Genomic DNA, 17,875 nt, shown 5'->3' with positions numbered 1-17,875 from the left:
TCAACCAGGTAGACTGCCTCGAAGGGTAGCCCCTACCCTACACAATATATGTGTGACTCCTCATGCAGGACAAATCCATTTAAAGTAGGCAATAAGACAAACTCAAAATGAAGAATGTGAGCAGCTTCAAATGTACCCTGTGTACCGCAGAAGTTGTACTGGGAACTGTGGGATAAGCACCCAGAGGGCAATGCTACGGGAACAGTATAGCAGAACATTAATGGGCAACAGTCCTTTACCCAGATCAGCATGGCAAAAGTGGATATCCTGCACTTTTGTGATTAAACTGATACCACCAGCTTAATTAGCAACAGTTCAATTTTCTGTGATAGATGCAGCCTAAGCAGGACTGGCTCTAGGCACCAGCAAAGCAAGCATGTGCTTGGGGCAGCACATTTCCAGGAGTGGCGTTCCGGCCAGCCTTTTTTTTCTTTCTTTCTTTTTTTTTTTTTTGCTTGGGCAGCAGTTGCGCTCTCAGAGCTTGGGGCGGCAAAAAACCTAGAGCCGGCCCTGAGCCTAAGGCGACAGAGTAGCATAGTTCTGGACTAAAATAGCTCCAGTTAACACAAGAAGTTGCAATTACCACTGGAAACACAGGAGGTAAGTTTGTCTTTTAGAAACACTTTTCTCTGAGACTGGTTACCCAGAACTCTGATTTTAATGTTGACTCTACTCTAAATCATTGAATTTCAAAATGTTTAGTATTTAAATAACAGCATATATTTTTAAATTGACTACAGAAGGTGTTACCTAACACAATTGATGCAGCACTGATCAGTATGAATTGTGTTCATCATAAGAGAACAGCCAGTTTCCAATGATATCTTATGACAGATTGAAATAACAGGCTGTCCATCCTGAGAACTCTCATTATTTTGCTGACTCACATGATAGCATTATAGCTTGTCACTCCTATAGTAGTATAGTATTATACACATGCAAATTCATTCATCAGAACTGATAGTGATGAGATTAAACAAAGTCATATTAAATTGCCCATCTTTTTGTTCTTCCCCCCATTCTTCTAATTCATTGAAGACGGTTGTGAAAGAAAACAAAACTCAGTAGATAAGAGGAATTTGATTATGAATAGAATCAATTGAGGGACATCAATCCACATAAAGTTTGTACATGATTTACAATGATATCCAAGTTAATAATTGCTTGAAACTTTATTTTCAGGAGCTAAATCTGCAAAGAATGCATGTAAAGCAAGCAATTATGTGCTTTTAAGCATACACTTCTACATGGAAATAAAGTTATTTTCATGTGTTCAATAAGTGAGGACCCTATTTTCTACACACTGCAACCCCCTGTGCTGAGTCCAGTCCTTTCTATCAAATTGCAGATGTGTCCCCTGTGGGTTGGAATAACTATTCTGTGTGAAGAGAGGACTGGTTCCCTCTAGAGGATTCAGGGAGACCTTTGGCCACCGCTGTTACCCCAGGGTTCTTTCAACCCACAGTTCTTTGTAACTTTTACTCTATGCAAGGTGGTGTCAGGAAATAAATCAGGGGAGACACGGTTTGATGGCTGGCACAAACAGGACAACACAAGAATGTTTTCACTTAAAGCTAAACTTTACTTAGTCTCAAGCACTTACCCACGTCTGCAACAGGTTAGTAAAACACCCCCAACCCTCGATAATTACCTAAGCTGTGTGGCTCTCGAGTGGGACATCGGCAGCCCGTCTGCCAGTGGGGAACACAAGATGTATCCAGAGAGAGAGTCCAGTCATGAAGAGTCCCACTACCTCAAACTTTTCCCCCTTATTTATACATTAGTAATCGAATGACATGTCGCTTAAAGAAAACTTGTTAAGCAAGCAGTTCCAATGGGCAAGCAAGAGGCTCCTTCTGATTATTGATTAACCAGGTGTGGGTTTTTCCAGAGTTTGCAGCCTTTAGACCCCAATAGACATTCCTGGGGCACAGTCTGCTCTTCTAAAATGCAAGTATCAGCAACTTCGACACAATTCTTATCAGGAAGGATGCGGGGGTCAAGCTGCCCTTTCTGTGACACTCAAAACCCCCTCCCCTCCTGCCTTGATCAAACTGAGTTTGCTGCATGGCCACTTTATGGCCTGCTGACTTGCCTGCTTTTAGCAATAAGCCATAGTGGTTTCAGGCACTTTACTGGTTTGTCAAAATCTCCCCGTACAACTGCCAGGTCTTTTACTTTTTGGGTTAGTCTAGTGAAGAAATCCTTTCCCCCATCACAGGGTGTTGCAGAAGGGAAGGGAAAGAGAAACGGAGTGCAATCTTTGGGTTGGACTGATCTTTCCATGTTTCCCGGGTTTCATTTTCATGTATAGAGTAACAGCCTTTAATAATAATTATCTTGTATAAATAAGTATACTTCATATTGTTTAACTGTTTCAGAACAGCATATGTGAGAGAACAAAATGGATATGAATGATTCCAGATGTGAATGGATGGCATAGGAAGCTATAGGGTCTTCCTTGGTCCAGAACTCACCAAGTTGTATACATTACCCTCAGGGAGGACGAGTAGCAAACAATGCTTAAACACGTGATAGTCTGGCCAGTATTTAAGAGACAATCATTTGGTAAAAATTACTTGATGACCATCCCATCTTCCATCTCTCCCTTCTTGGGTAAGATGATTGAAAAAGGTGGTTAGGAGCCAACTGCACCAAAATCTAACATTTCCCCAGTCAGGTTTCCTGTCTGATATGGTAAGGAGACAGCACTAGTTCTTTAGGGCCAGAGAGAACACTAAAATGTCCATGCTAACATTAGAATGTTCACTGAGTGCTTTATTACATAACCTTTTATTTTGTAAATGATGATGAATATACTTGAAATCATAAGCTCCATGGAGTAAGGACTGCATTTATTTGGTCTTGTAGTCTAGAGCACATCATTGGTGCTTAACAAATAAATAATGATAATAAGAGGAGTACAAATAAGCTCACAATAATAAGCACAGTCCAGCACCCAAGTTATGTGATATTTAGCCAAATCAAAATATCTTTTATTTTTGATAAATGTTGTTTGGGATGAGCTTTCACAGGAACATGTGAGAATATCCTTGGGGATCCTTGGGGATCATGGTCTTTACCCAGAAATATGACTGTACTTTGGATAATGCTATTTATACTGATGGACACGATTGGTGAGAGGGGACAGGTTGTCATCCCAGGTTAACAATAAACTTGATGAACAAGGCAAAATGAAAATAGAAAATGTGTAGGGGCAGGGAAGAAAGAGTGAGTATTAATGTGGCCATAGAGTTTAAAGCGAGAAGGAATCACCAGATTATCTGGTCTGACCTCCTGCATATCACAGGCCACCAGTGTACGGGGAATTCGAAAAGAATTTGGAGGCCCCAGCGAGGATTGGTAGAGAGGAAGGAGACGGATGGTACAAAGTTTGTAGTTTGTCCATTGTAATAGGAGGTAAAAGACGGCAGGGTGGGGTCGCTCCCTACAAATTCCCATGTTGCAGTTCACGAGTTAATTTACGGATACATTCCATTAGTGGGACTCAGAACTCAAGCTGATTGCCTGCTTGAGTGGAGAAATTATGTCCAGAGACAGGGAACCAACTCCAGGACACAGCCCCAAAAATCAGAGCTGCCAGACCTTAACACTCTGCCAATGATACCGTGCAGAAACTGGAGTCCCCCAGATGGACCTGATTCTGACTGGCCATCTGGAAAAGTCCATCTGTCTTATTGGGAGTGGTGAGCACTGTATGTGTGTGCATTCTGTTTTGGTGATTGTTAAGAAATAGAGGTTATGTAGTATATTACTGTGTAAGGCTCTTTCACTGGTAAAAGACCCTGTAAACCCACAAAAGATTCCACAGGGAAAGAGAGTTTGCTCTGAGTCCACAGGGAATGGGTACTTGCCTGGAGCCCATGGAGGAGTAGAGCCCAGAGCCCACAGAGGGGTAAAGTTAGGTGCTTTTTACCTGGAGTCCTAGGAACTGGATAAAGGTGGGTGCCCTTGAATGTGTGAGTAACAGAGAATTTTGTGCTGGTAAGGAATTCAGTGAAGACACTGCAGGCAGCCTAAGGGCTTTTGGACTGAACTGATAAAGCCTAACACATTAAACAATAGCAAAGTACCTGTGCCTTCTGTCCGAAAGGGTCGCTGCCTATCTGGCAGAATGACCACCCCAGAGCAACAAGAGAGAAAGGGAACAAAGAAAAGGGACCAGGAGGGGTGGGGGTTAGTTGAGGAGCCCACCCTCCTTGTGAAATGGTTAGTGGGACAAAGCCTGTGCCCATGGGAAGGGGCAGTTCAGGGAAGAAAGCAGGATCAGGCCCAGACAAGCAGGCAGGCAACAGATAAAGAGAGTGAGAAGTTAACTCTGCAGAGGCTGGAGGGAATTAAGCAGTTGAACCTTGTACAAATGTTAACAGAAAAAGTGTTATAGAAAAAGAATTCTTGGTTTCTTTTCAGCCATTCTGAAGGAAAAATGGGCCCTTTTCCAAAGGAATGTTTGTAAATAAGCCAGGCAAAAAGACAATCTGCTTTGAATCATTTGACTGAACAATTTAGTCAAATTTGCCAAAAGAACATAAAGGGGTTTCTACTGGAACTTACCTGACCCCAGATATATACCAATGTAATCTATGTACAGCTGTGTAAAAATTAAAGCAGTGTAAGGGATGTGAAGCAGAAGAGTATGCTTGTATCTGTGTGTATAGATATATTGTGTAAATGTGTGGAGTGTTTGGGACCAAGGCTGGCGCTCCTGGCTTGTGAAACTCTATTTTGTGGGTTTAAGATAAATTTTTGGTTTGGTTTGGTTTTAAATAACACCACTAAAAAGCCATCTGAAACTTTCATTCAAAGTTGCAAAACTGAGAAACACTTTTTTGCCAGACAAAGGTGACTAGTGTTGTTTGGCTTTGGTATTTAGCATTTAACCCTTAAGGTACCTCAATGCTTTATACAGTTCAATATATATTTTTAAAAGACCAAAGTCCTGGCTGCAGCAGGGCTGTCAAACCCAGGAGAATGGGGAGAAATTCTGGATCTTTTTTTTGGGATAACAAAATAGCAGATAAGAGCTGTAGTATAAGAAGTTAAAAAAGACACTGCCCCTCTGGAGCAACAGCAGGGGTGAGGTGCACAAAAAAAAAGAAGCAACATTAGAAACACTGAGCGTTAAGGTGTCTCTGAGTAATCAGACTGTCACTTTGATAAAGGTACATGAAAACTGTGTGAGCACAAAAGAAACTGTTACACCTTATGTAAAAATTGATATGGCTAATATAATGTTATCGAAGTTAAACTATGAAAGGAATGTGCATTTTTCCCAGGACATGTGCAGTGTATATTGTAGAAGGGGCAAACAAAACATGCTACTTAACTAAAATCCTATTTGGGCTCTAAAGGGAGCCAGAGTAGGTTGTGTTTTCTTTTTCAGATCACTGTGTGTTTTGGAAGCAGAAGTTGAAAGTGAAAAGAAATCAAAACTCAGGTAGAAGTTGATTGTGTCCCCTTTTAAGAAAGGGTCTCTGACCTGCTGATGGCTTTGGATCCAAAAGCAATCCAGAAAGTGTTTGTGAAAATGCAAATTACCTTACTGATAGAGGAAGGTGGAAAAAGAAGTCAAACCTAAAAATAAGAGAAGGACAGGTTAACCCTAAGTAGGAAAAATATTCTTTTTGTGTGTGTATGCAGTGCTGAAATCTGAAGTTTTTAATAGATTTGATGTTAATATTAAATATTGGGATACATTTAATGTTAATAAGTACCCCTGTAACAATGGATAGTGTGTATGATTTTTTTAAAAAAACAAACCTTTAAGGTCATATGGTAATGATACTTCTCAGCTATTACCTGTGAATACACTTAAAGCTTAGCACAGCAGAAAGAATATTACAAACTTGGTCTGCTGTATAAGAAGAAAAACTGAGGTACACCACCTCATGAATTTAATAACTGAATAGTGGAATAATTTCCCCTAAACCCTTAAAGGGTAAGAGCCATTGAAACCTGGCCTGCCTATAGAAAGGAAAGCCAGTAGAGATAAGGAGGTGTTAGTACTGTTATACAAAGCACTGGTGAGACCTCATCTGGAATATTGTGTGCAGTTCTGGTTTCCCATGTTTAAGAAGGATGAATTCAAACTAGAACAGGTACAGAGAAGAGCTACTAGGATGATCCAAGGAATGAAAAATCTGTCTTATGAAAGGAGACTCAAAGAGCTTGGCTTGGTTAGCCTAACCAAAAGAAAGCTGAGGGGAGATATGATTGCTCTCTATAAATATATCAGTGGGATAAATACCAGGGTGGGAGAGGAATTTTTTAAGCTCAGTACCAATGTGGACACAAGAACAAATGGATATAAACTGGCCATCAGGAAGTTTAGACTTGAAATTAGACAAAGGTTTCTAACCATCAGAGGAATGAAATTCTGGAACCGCCTTCCAAGGGGAGCAGTGGAGGCAAAAGACACATCTGGCTTCAAGACTAAGTTTGATAAGTTTATGGAGGGGATGGTATGATGGGATAGACTAATTTTGGCAATTAATTGATCTTTGACTATTAGCGGTAAATATGCCCAATGGCCTGTGATGGGATGTTAGACAGGGTCGGGAAGGAATTTTCCTCCAGGGCAGATTGACAGAGGCCCTGGGGGGTTTTTCGCCTTCCTTGGCAGTGTGGGGCATGCGTCACTTGCTGGAGGATTCTCTGCACCTTGAAGTCTTTAAACCATGATTTGAGAACTTCAGTAGCTCAGACATAGGTTGGGGTTTGTTACAGGAGTGGGTGGGTGTGATTCTGTGGCCTGTGTTGTGCAAGAGGTCAGACTACACGATCATAATGGACCCTTCTGACCTTAAAGTCTATGATTCTATGATTCAGTCAGCAAGGATATTTGTGAAAGGAAATACTACATTAGGCAGAAAAGAATTAACAAGCATTTTAACTGTATTTCAGAAATGCCAGTCTGTTAACAGGGAAACATCCTTAGGTGGTAAAGGCACATTTAAAAGCAAAATATGCATGACACACAAGGTGTATCTGTTGGTGGGAATAAAAGGATGGACATAAAAAGTTTTTAAAGCACAAAGTGAAATTACCAAGGGGAAAAAAGGGTATGTAAAAATATGGGTTACTAAAAGAATAAGACTTGCCAATTTTTACTTCTTAGTTAACTTCCAGCATGCGAGCCCAGCTGAATGCACCTGGGTGTTATATGAGATTGGATATAAGGAAAGAAAGGCCCAGTGACGGTATAGCAGCCCTAATACTGTCTCAGTGTGAACTACTGAAAGCTATTGGATTTTGCCTGGCAGCCAGGAGGGGTGGCTAACCTAAAGAAAATGCTCCCAAGAATTGTATTGAACTGCTTTGGGTGGAAGTGGATTAGAAGTTGGAGTGCTGGATGCTACTAACATAGAGGTATTGGCAGACAAATGAAGTTATGCTATAAATGTTTCTGTCATATCATAGCAATTAGGGGATGTGATTTCGAATTTCATGTACCCAAATTTAAATATAGTCAGTTAAAAGTATCTTATACTTTGTATTCTATTGTAAAACATGTGCCCCTTGGAATGGATTTATCTGCTTTACAAACATTGCTTATACACCCTGATTGACAGAACCAATTACATACTGCAAAACAGGAAGGGTACAGAGTCATGGTTACCATGAATCATAATGCCAATGAAATTAAATTGGTATTTGCAAGAATTGACCAGAACCTGTCACACCACTGGTGGGAAGTGTTATTGGGATGGTTCCCCACTGGCACAGGTATCCTGAATTTGGCCCTACACCCCATCATAGTAATCTTGGGGTGCCAAATAGTAGTGTTTTTTGTTACCAGCCTAATGACATGCTGGATATGGTGCAAAATCTGGCAATTGCAAGTCCCCCAACAGATGAGTCAGTGGTTACTGCCACCGGCACTTGTACCCCCGGGTAAGGAACATATTGAACTTGTTGCCCCTCCCTCAACTGGGAAAGGAGGCTAAGGTGATCGCTTGTCAATTGCTATGCTGGTATGCTAAGTATGGGATGCCAACAAGAAGATAATTTGCTCGGTCTCGGCTGAGAGCCTTGAGCTTTCGTTGGATCTCAACTCTGGCGCATCCAGAAAAGGTGTGACAGCGATCATGTAAAGGCCCCCTTGTGTGAAAGGTGACCTTTAAGGAGGAGAAACTGTATGGAGAGACTTTGGCAAACCAGTGAAGTGCCTGAAACCACTATGGCTTATTGCTAAAAGCTGCCAAGTCAGCAGGCTGTAAATTAGCCAAGTCAGCAGGTTTAGCTAATCTGTTGCGGACATGTGTATAAGTGCTTGAGACTAAGTAAAGTTTAGCTTTAAGTGAAAGCACTCTTATGTTGTCCTGTTTGTGCCAGCTATCTGTCGGTCAGACAGCTGTGTCTCCCCTGATTTATTTCCTGACACCACCTCGCACAGAGTAAAAGTTACCAAGAGCTTTGGGTTGAAAGAACCCCGGGTAACAACCAACACCACCCAGCACCCACATGCAATTTATGGTAGGTTTTCATGAGCGGCAGAGCAGAAGGACAAAGTTATTTTACAACCATAATCTCTTTTACTGTGTGTTTAAATATATGTCAAGGGTGTTCAGAACTCTGGGTAGGCATTCTTTTGTGAAGAATTTTAAATCTAAATAAATAAATAGCCAAAATACAGAGGGCAAAAAGTTAAATTACAAAACAGCTCCCAGCACCTTAGTAGTATTCACAGATATTCCAAAATCTTTCACTTGATCCATGATTTTTACTTCAGAAGGACAGGATTTGGAAGTAAATCTGTAATTACTTAGATTGAACTTGTCACGCAGGCCAGTGAGCTCTCATTCATACGTTTTAGTTTAAATGGTAATTATAGTACTTGAGTTAAATCCTCTGGATATCATTGGGTTAATTGCCCCCTCAATATAAATTACTTTTAATTAGACAAACTCTGTTGGCTCTAATTTGTATTTTGTCCGCTTTATTTTTTTTTAATTCATTTCACCCAGTGTTCATAAATATTCATGTATTTTTTTTCTTCAAGTTGTTTGGAAGCTGCTCCCCCAACCCCTCCCCCCCTCCAGTACTATTTTCTTAAACTGGAGAATAAGCATGCAGTGCAATATAGAATTTCACTATGGAAGCTCCATGTCCATGAGTGAAGTCTTTGTCAGTTACTGAATTAACTTTTAATTGCTTTCCTATTCCAGTTTCAGGTACTGTTTGAATAATTTATTACAAATGGGGGCTTTTCATTAGAGAAGAGACAAACTGAGTAAAAATATTTCATTTCACCTAATGAATCAAATACTTCCCACTCCACCAAGGATAGAGATGACCCTACACACAGAAGAACCACTAGCAGAGCAGTAGCATGGCAGTGCAGTTGCTAGGCACCAAGCTATCAGATTGAACATAGAATCACATAAATGTAGAGCTGGCAGGGACCTTGAGAGTTCATCTAGGCCAGGCCCCCATCTTCAGGGAGGACCAACTAAACCTAGACCACCCCTGACAGGTGTTTGTACAACCTGTTCTTTAAAACCTCCATATATGGGGATTCTACAGCCTGGCTTGGATGCCTATGCCAAAGCTTATCTACCCTTATAGTTAGAAAGATTTTTCCTACTATCTAACCTAAATCTCTTTTGCTGCAGATTAAGTCCATTACTTCTTGTTCTACCTTCAGTGGACATGGAGAACAATTGATCACCGTCCTCTTTATAAACAGCCCTTATCAGACTTGTAGAATATTATCGGGTCCCCTCTCTCAAGGCTAACCATGTTCACTTTTTTTAATCTTTCCCTGTCAAGCAGAAAGGACTGGTGGAAAACCCGTGGAACTTTTTGATGGGGATGTTATGAAGGCCAAAATTATAACTGGTTCAAAAAAGATTTAGATAAGTTCATGAAGGATAGGTCCATCAGTGAATATTAGCCAAGATGGTCAGGGATGCAACACCATGCTCTGGGTGTCCCTAAGCCTCTACTGCCAAATGCAAGGATTGACCAACAGGTGATGGATCACCTGATAATTGCCCTGTTCTGTTTACTGCCTTTGAAGCACCTGGAATTGGCCACTGTCGGAAGACAGAATGCTGTGCTAGATGGACCATTGGTCTGACCCAGTATAGCTGTTCTTATGGTTGCTTATGATTACCATTGGCTTCAGTGGACACAAAATTCCACCCATATATTTTACTGTGTGGGAGGATGAAGTTTAGAAGAAAAATGTAGATTTTTGCCTATTAACTCTGAGATAGTAAGGTATTATCATTATTATTTATTATCTGTATTACCACAGTGTCTAGGAGCCCTCGTCATGGACCAGGGCTATATTATGCTAGGTACTGTAAAAACACAGAACAAAAAGACAGTTCCTTCCCTAAAGAGTTTACAGTCTAAGTACTAGACAAGATCTACCAGGTGGATACTAACAGAAAGAGGACTACAAGGAAACAAAGCGACTTTATTGGCCGGCATGATAGGCAGTGGTGTGAGCACACCAGAAGACTAACCATTATGAAGTGTTTTGTAAGCATCATGGGAAACAAGTTTTGAGGAGGGTTTTGCAGGAGGATGCTGAGTTCATTTTGTAGATGTTTACGGGGAGCTCTTCCCTATCTGGAGGGACAGCATGGGAGAAAATTTAATAAGTTATTGAGGCTGACATCATAGGCCCAATCAGAGGTGAGAGTCAACATCTCTATAAGCAAATGACAGATGATAGGGTGGGAATAGTTAATGAAGGGCCTAGAAAATGAAGATAAGCAGTTTATCTACGTGTTAGGGAAGGGGGGCAGTGGAGAGATGCAAAGAGAGGGATGACGTGATCAAAGCAACAGCTAGGAAAATGATCATTGCAGAAGCATTCTGAATGGATGTGATCAGGGCTAGGTTTTAATGTCAAGGCCAGAGAACGGATAGAAAGGCCATATCTTCGAGATGCCATGCATAAAAAAACAACAAGATATAAACAGACTGGCTATGACATTCTAGAGAGAGACCTGAGTCTAAGATGATGCCCAGGTTTAGGGCCTGAGTGACAGGCAAGGATGGTGATGTTGTCCACAATGATCAAGAAAGGAGGTAGCAAGGAGTACTTGGGGGAGAGAGGAGAAGAGATTAGGAACTCTGTTTTAGCTATGTTGAGCTTCAGCTAACAACTAAACATCCATAAGGAGATGTCAGAAAGACAGGTTGAGACAATTTAGCTTCGACACAAGGAGACCAGTCTGGTTTAGGTGCAGAAGTTCAAGCACTGATGGACTGGAAGTCACAAAAAGTCTGAGTGATAGAGGGTGGAGGTGGACTGATGGGTGGTGCTGGAAGAGCAAAGGTGACAGTCAGAGAGGGGGAACTCAACAACAGAGATATCACAGAGGGAGAGAGAGGGAGAGAGAGAGCAGTGCTAGACACTATATGTGTCATAGGGATTAAGCCCTCTGCACCACTTTATAAACATTTTCTGCTAAATTGATTCATGAAGTAGTATAATATTTCCATGTTATTAATGATGGCATTTTCAAAACTGAATAACAAAGAGGGCAACTGAACCTTCTCTGAAGAATTACACACTCGAGGGCTGGTACTTTAGAAAATTACATCGTTCTAAGGGGACACTCTTCAAAGAATTACATCAGACGTTGAACAGACACTGAAAGATCCCTATTTTATTACTGGTGCAACACAGTGGTGATATTAAAAGTCTTCATCTCCTCCCTCGCATCTGATGTTAGAACAGACTCTCATATTTCACAGCTCTGTCAGTATAGATGTGAGACTCATATTGCTGTTTCCAAAAAAGGCTGGTTACTTGTTGGGTTTCTTTTTTAATACTGATAAATTAAACTACTTCCATGGGGCCAAGTCCTGAGGTGATTCTTCAGGGTTTTTTTCTGTTTTAAGTAAAAACTGATGAAATACCTCAAGAATGGCCTTTTATGGTTTTCCTGGAACTCTAAGGAGTTTCCAGTGTGAGAAATAGAATGCATAGATTCTAAGGCCAGAAGGAACCATTGTGATCATCTAGTCTGACCTCCTGTATAACACAGGTCACAGAACTTCCACAAAATGATTCCTAGAATGTAGCTTTTAGGGAAAAAATCCAATCTTGATTTAAAAATTGTGAGTGCTGGAGAATCCACTATGACTCTTGATAAATTGTTCCAGTGGATAATTACTCTCACTATTAAAAATTGACATCTTATTTCCAGTCTGAATTTGTCTAGCTTTAGTATCCAGCCATTGGCTCATTGTATGCCTTTTTCTGTTAGACTGAAGACCCCATCATCAAATATTTGTTCCCCATGTAGCATTCTAGCCCATAATCAAGTCACCCCTTAACTTTCTCTTTGTTCAGCTAAATAGATTGAACTCATTGCATCTATCACAGTAAGGCATGAGTACTTTAGTGTTCTATCTTATTTTCTTATTTTTTTTCTTCCCCCTTAGTGCACATATTTCTTTCTCTGTTATTAAAATCCTTTGTGTCTCCTCCACCATTCCCTTTCTTGTTATTATAGTGGTACTCAGTGCAGATGAGGCAATATTTGATAAAGCTCAGGTCAGTCACATTCAGATAATAAGATATAATAATGTTAGATATCCCTGGCCCAGTGAGCAAGAGTTAGGAATTCATGCTTCACTGGAAGTCTATTCCATGAGAGTCTAGACTTCTTAAAAAGAGGAAATGAAGGGAAAACATATTGGGTCAACCAACAGCAGGCATAAGTGTGGTGCAACTCTTTACTAACATGACTTTACTAACACAATGTCCTGCTAGGTTCAATGAATGGTGTGTGCTTATCAAGACAGTGTTTCTAAAGGAGCATCAAAGAAGGCATTTTGTGGGGCAGAAGGAGGTTCTCAAAGAAGTGTCAGGATGCTCTGAAGTGATAGTTGCTTTCTAGAGAGTAAAATGCTCTTTATTTTTTGCTTTGCCTATCTGTAACAATTCCATCTCAGTAAGACGTTGGCCTGAAAAGAGCTTCATGAAACACATGGCTATGTTTACAGTCATGCATTTTCACTGGTCTTCTGTTGTTTGTTGTCAACCTTGTTTGACAGCACAAGATATATAAATAAAGCAACATGTATCCGATATACAGTGACATATAAGTTCTAAATTGGAGATGAGCCCCTGCATAAACCAGATCCAACTTTCCTCTAGTTTGCCCCACAGTGGGGCGAATTAAAATGCCAGATTCAGACTCTCCTGAATTTTGAGCTTTGAAATCCAGATCTGTGCTAAGCTGTTCCAAATTTCAGACCACTTGGAACTGATGGGCCAGATTCTCAGCTGGTGTAAACTAGCATCGTACCATTGGCTTTAAAGTCTACCATGGTCAATCTGTTTCCTCCTACCAGCATTAAATTCTTACCTCTATTCAATCCAGTGGTGACTGTTCCCACTGACTTGAACAGGAGCAGGGTCAAGCCCTAAAGGCCTAATCAATGTGAGTTTTTAGAGCAGGTCATAAGTTCTATTTTATTTTTTTAAAAAAGCCTGAAATAGTATCAGAGGGAGAGAGAGAGGAAAAAAAACCCAAGAGACAGAGAAAGCATAGGTATCTGAACTTGATGACTTAGAGCAGTTTTGGGACTGTAGATCTTTCTTGCTGATGGCTTTTCCCATCTGTACTTCTGCAGACTAGTGATTTATATTCCAAAATATTTTATTTATCTGCACGGGGCTCCATAAAGACTAGTTTTGAACTTGCTGCGTTTTGTTTTACGATTATTGTTCTTGCTGTTTTACATATAGATAAACACAGAAAGGACTGTTTTGAATTATTTGCAGCAATTATGTTAAATCCCAGTTTTCCATGCATAATGTTATCTGTACTCCTGAGGACCATGATAAATACTTTTAATATTCTTTAATGGGTTACTGTTACAAGAAATTTTGCACTGCCACAATAGAGATAGCATTAAATTAAATTACAGTGCACACAATTAAATAGAATAATGAAAAAAATCAGACTTGAAACAACAGCTCTTTGGAGCCCTCTGAAATTCGATTCCTTGATAAACATAATAGGAGAAGCTGGTGAGTAGAATTTAGATAGCTAAGGTAGATATTATTGTGTTCATAATATCTCCATCGGGGATTAATGTTCTCTTATTCAGGGACATTGATTAGCCTCTAGATTATTTTTCTGATTGATTACTGTTGTACTGTAGTGTCCCTTCTTCATATATCCAACCAGAATCAATATAACTTATAGCTATAACTTCATCTTGGCACAGTTATGGTGCAATCTGCAGTAATTTGTGGTTTCTCAATAACAGTTTTAAAGAAAATGTGCACAGTCTCTTACTTCTGCTTGTAGCCATACATTACTAGAAAAAAAAATAACTTCCTTGCATCTTCCCTGAAGAAGAGAAGTATTACTTTTACATACATTGTGAAATCCAGGGCTGGAAATGGCCCACCTGATGATCACTTTAGATAAGCTATTACCAGCAGGACAGTGGGGTGGGAGGAGGTATTGTTTCATATTCTCTGTGTATATATAAAGCCTGCTGCAGTTTCCACGATATGCATCTGAGGAAGTGAGCTGTAGCTCACGAAAGCTTATGCTCTAATAAATTGGTTAGTCTCTAAGGTGCCACAAGTACTCCTTTTCTTTTTTGCGAATACAGACTAACACGGCTGTTACTCTGAAACCATTCTTTTGAATATGACTTTAGCAAAAAAAAGCAATATATTTTTCACTAATCAGACAATATTTGAAAATATGTTTTTTTCTTTTCAATTATTTTTACTGGAGATAGGCTTGAATTGAATCCTTAGGTCTGGTATGAACTCAGAAATAGGAGTCAGTAGGAACCCAAGTTATAGTCCTGGTCCAGTTGGTGACCTGCCTCATGGCTTTGGAAAAATGACTTCATTTCCCTGGGCCTTGGATTTCCCATTGTTAAAATGATTATAAGAATACTTACCTGGTACCTTTGAGGGTGTTGTGAGCATTAATTAGTTAATACCTACAAACTGCTTTACAAAAGCTACATATTAGTACTACTATTAAATCAAAAAAATTGTGAAGCTCAGGTCAAGTGGAATGTTGTGGCTGGCCCTGTTCTTCATAAATTGCTGATCACCCCAGGGCAGGACACCCTGCCTTTAACAAAATGTACATCTAGTTCCCAGTGTTGAGACTTGGGCCCATGTTTATTTTTCATCCTACTTTTATCAGTTTTTTTCCCCAAACCTTCTTTTTTTATTGGCATAATATTTTATCCACACATAAGGCTAGTTCCTCAGCTGGTGTAAATCCACTGCCTTTATTTACAATTTGGAAATGCATGTGAGCAAGAAGGTCAAAGCTGCATGCCAAAGACATCCTACCATGGGGCAGTGCATTGTCTATTTAATACCTCTGTCTTAGAGCATTCTGTCTTCCTAAAGTAGGGGCTCTCAGGACAAATTATTCGGTGATCTCAAAGTGCAGCTACCAACTCTCGCTGTTTGCTGCCCTAACACTTTTCCTTATAATACTTAATTAACTTTAGCAAAAGCAAATAAATATGCATATATACACATTCAAATCATTGTAATTTATTTATTGCTGGCCAATAAGTCTGTTGTGAAATGTGATGTTAACAAACATACAAGTATCAACATACAAATGTTCACAATTGACTTACTCAGCCCTGGCAAGCCTGGGGACAAATTTAGCCATGGATGGGGGTGGGGGGTGGAGGGTGAGAGTCCGGGGGAAGCAGCTGGGGCCAGGGGAAACAGCAGGAGGCTGGAACCTGAAGCCCTGCAGCTGGCGGACGGAGCCCGAAGCCGCATGGCTGAAGCCTGCGGCCTGCCGCCGCATAGCCAGAGCCAGGATCTGGCACCCAAAGCCCCGCGGCCAGAACCTGTCGCCCAGCCACCCCAGGACTGAAGCCCAAAAGCCTGAGCCCTGCTACCCCTGGGAAGATGGGGAACTCACCGGTTGCCTGCTCCTCCAGCGTTGTGCCCCAGATGTCCCCTCCTGGCAGCCCCAGAAACCAGCATCAAGATGGTGCATCCAGGAGCACCAAGGAGGGAGTGCTGCCCCCCCAAGTCACAGGCCAGGAGGCTGTGGCTGCAAGAAAAGCCCCTGATGGCCACAGTGCCGTATTTGTGCAGCTGATGTCCATGTAATCCCAGTTCCTGGGGGCATAGTTGGTATTGCCTTTAAGTTATTTTTTTCCTGCTCTGGTGCCAATCTACTCATTCCCCTCCTCTTCCCACCACCCCTCCCCCACCCACCAAAAAAACCCTACTAGAAAGAATCCTATTTAACTAGCTGAGATTGTTTGGGATTAAGACTCTTAATTTTCCCCCAACACCTAGACCTTGATCTCACAAAGCACCTAAATGAAACTTAAGCATGTTCTTAACTTTAAACACATGCCTCACTGAATTTTGGCCTAACTGGGAAGTTACTATGCTTGTTATGATGTGCAACTGCCATCAGAGTGCCCCTTATGTTGGGATGTGGGGTTCTAGCACTCTGTTGCCCCCTTGTTCATCCTGATTCCACAATGGTTTGCTACTTCTGTGGCCTCCAGACAGATCACGTCTCAGTCCATTCCTTTCTCTTTTTGCAGAGTTAACAGAAACGTCCAAAATAAAAGAACACAAAGTATAGTGGCCACCAAGCTGGCCCTAGGCCACTGTCTGGAACACATAGCTCTTGGCCTCTTTCGCTCTAGACACCTGTGCTTCCCATCTTGATCTGGGAAGAGGTAGGGAAACCGAGGCCTATCCTCTCCTCCGTGTTCCAGCTCTGGGGCCCTGTTTTAAGCAGCTGAGGATTTTCCTTCAATCCAGAGGTCGGAGAAGCTCACCTTGATAGATTCTCAAGGCCAGAAGAGACCATAGTTATCATCTAGTCTGACATCCAGCATAACACAGGCCACAGAACTTCCCCAAAATAACTCCTAGAGCATATCATTTAGAAAACATCTAATCTTGATTTTAAAATTACTAGTGATGGAGAATACACCACAGCTCCCCTGTTCCCTTGCTGGTTTCTGCAAGGATTACCCTGAACGTGGGCCTGAGGTTTGAAGACAGGTGTGTGTGCCAAGGCGCCAATGGCACAGGGGGAGCTCGAGCATCAGCAGGGGTTGAGGAGGGTGGGGGGCAGACATAGATCAGCCCCCATAATATTTCCATTGTGTATGCCTCAGCCCCCTGTGTCCCCCTGGTTCTGCTGTCCCAGCCTCAATCTCTTTGCAGATTCCCTGGCCTGCTTCTATCTTTGCCCTGCTTGTCAGTGTCTTCACCAGCCTGCAGACTCCTGCACCCCCACTGTCATGGGGTACGGTCACCAGTTAGGGGCACCTCCTCCTGGCTGCTCTGGGGAATAACTCCACTCATGTCTGACACCCGCTTCAGCCACTCATTCATCTGCCTTGCCACCTCTCTCTCTCTCACTGTGACTTGGCCCTCTGGCCAGGTCACTATAATTCTTCCCTTCCTGGGTATCAAAGTCCTACTGGATGATCATCTTAGGCAGTCTTCTCCACTATCTGGTCTGTGCCTCTTCCCCAGTGGTTGGCAGGGGAACCCAGGCCCACCCATTACCCCAGGTTCTGACTGCGGCAACCCTAGAATCAGCAGACAAGGTCTGCAGTGTCCCAAAACTAGATACTGTTGCCCTAGGCTTCTCCTACTTCACATCTGTATGGCTCTTTCTCCACCCTTTTCTGGGTATGCCCTTTATGCCAGGCCAGGACACCAAAGCTTCTGTTCTTCCCCTGGTTTCCTCCTTTACTGCTCTATAGCTAGAAAGTGCGTGTAGGACCTCCACACCACAGTCCCTCCTTCCACTGCCAACTTCCTTGCTTTATCATAGCCCCACCATTTCCTTCTTACCTGGGCTCCAATCAGGGGTTGCATATCCAGCCC

General features: G+C 41.7%; 1 protein-coding gene and 1 long non-coding RNA gene across 6 annotated transcripts in view; one reads left to right on the top strand and one right to left on the bottom strand.

Moving 5' to 3' along the window:
• The window catches only part of LOC140908680 (uncharacterized), a 32,848-nt gene extending 31,061 nt beyond the window's left edge, over positions 1–1,787 (bottom strand). The window contains exon 1 of the long non-coding RNA XR_012157951.1: positions 1,652–1,787. This is a non-coding gene — a long non-coding RNA (uncharacterized LOC140908680). The remainder of the gene's footprint in view (positions 1–1,651) is intronic.
• KHDRBS2 (KH RNA binding domain containing, signal transduction associated 2) overlaps positions 1–17,875 on the top strand; it is a 572,215-nt gene that overhangs the window by 231,175 nt on the left and 323,165 nt on the right. The window lies entirely within an intron of this gene.

Source organism: Lepidochelys kempii, chromosome 3, assembly GCF_965140285.1.
Source record: "Lepidochelys kempii isolate rLepKem1 chromosome 3, rLepKem1.hap1, whole genome shotgun sequence".
Lineage (NCBI taxonomy): Eukaryota > Metazoa > Chordata > Testudines > Cheloniidae > Lepidochelys > Lepidochelys kempii.
The sequence above is the reverse complement of the archived record's forward strand: the minus strand, read 5'-3'. Positions and strand labels throughout refer to the sequence as shown.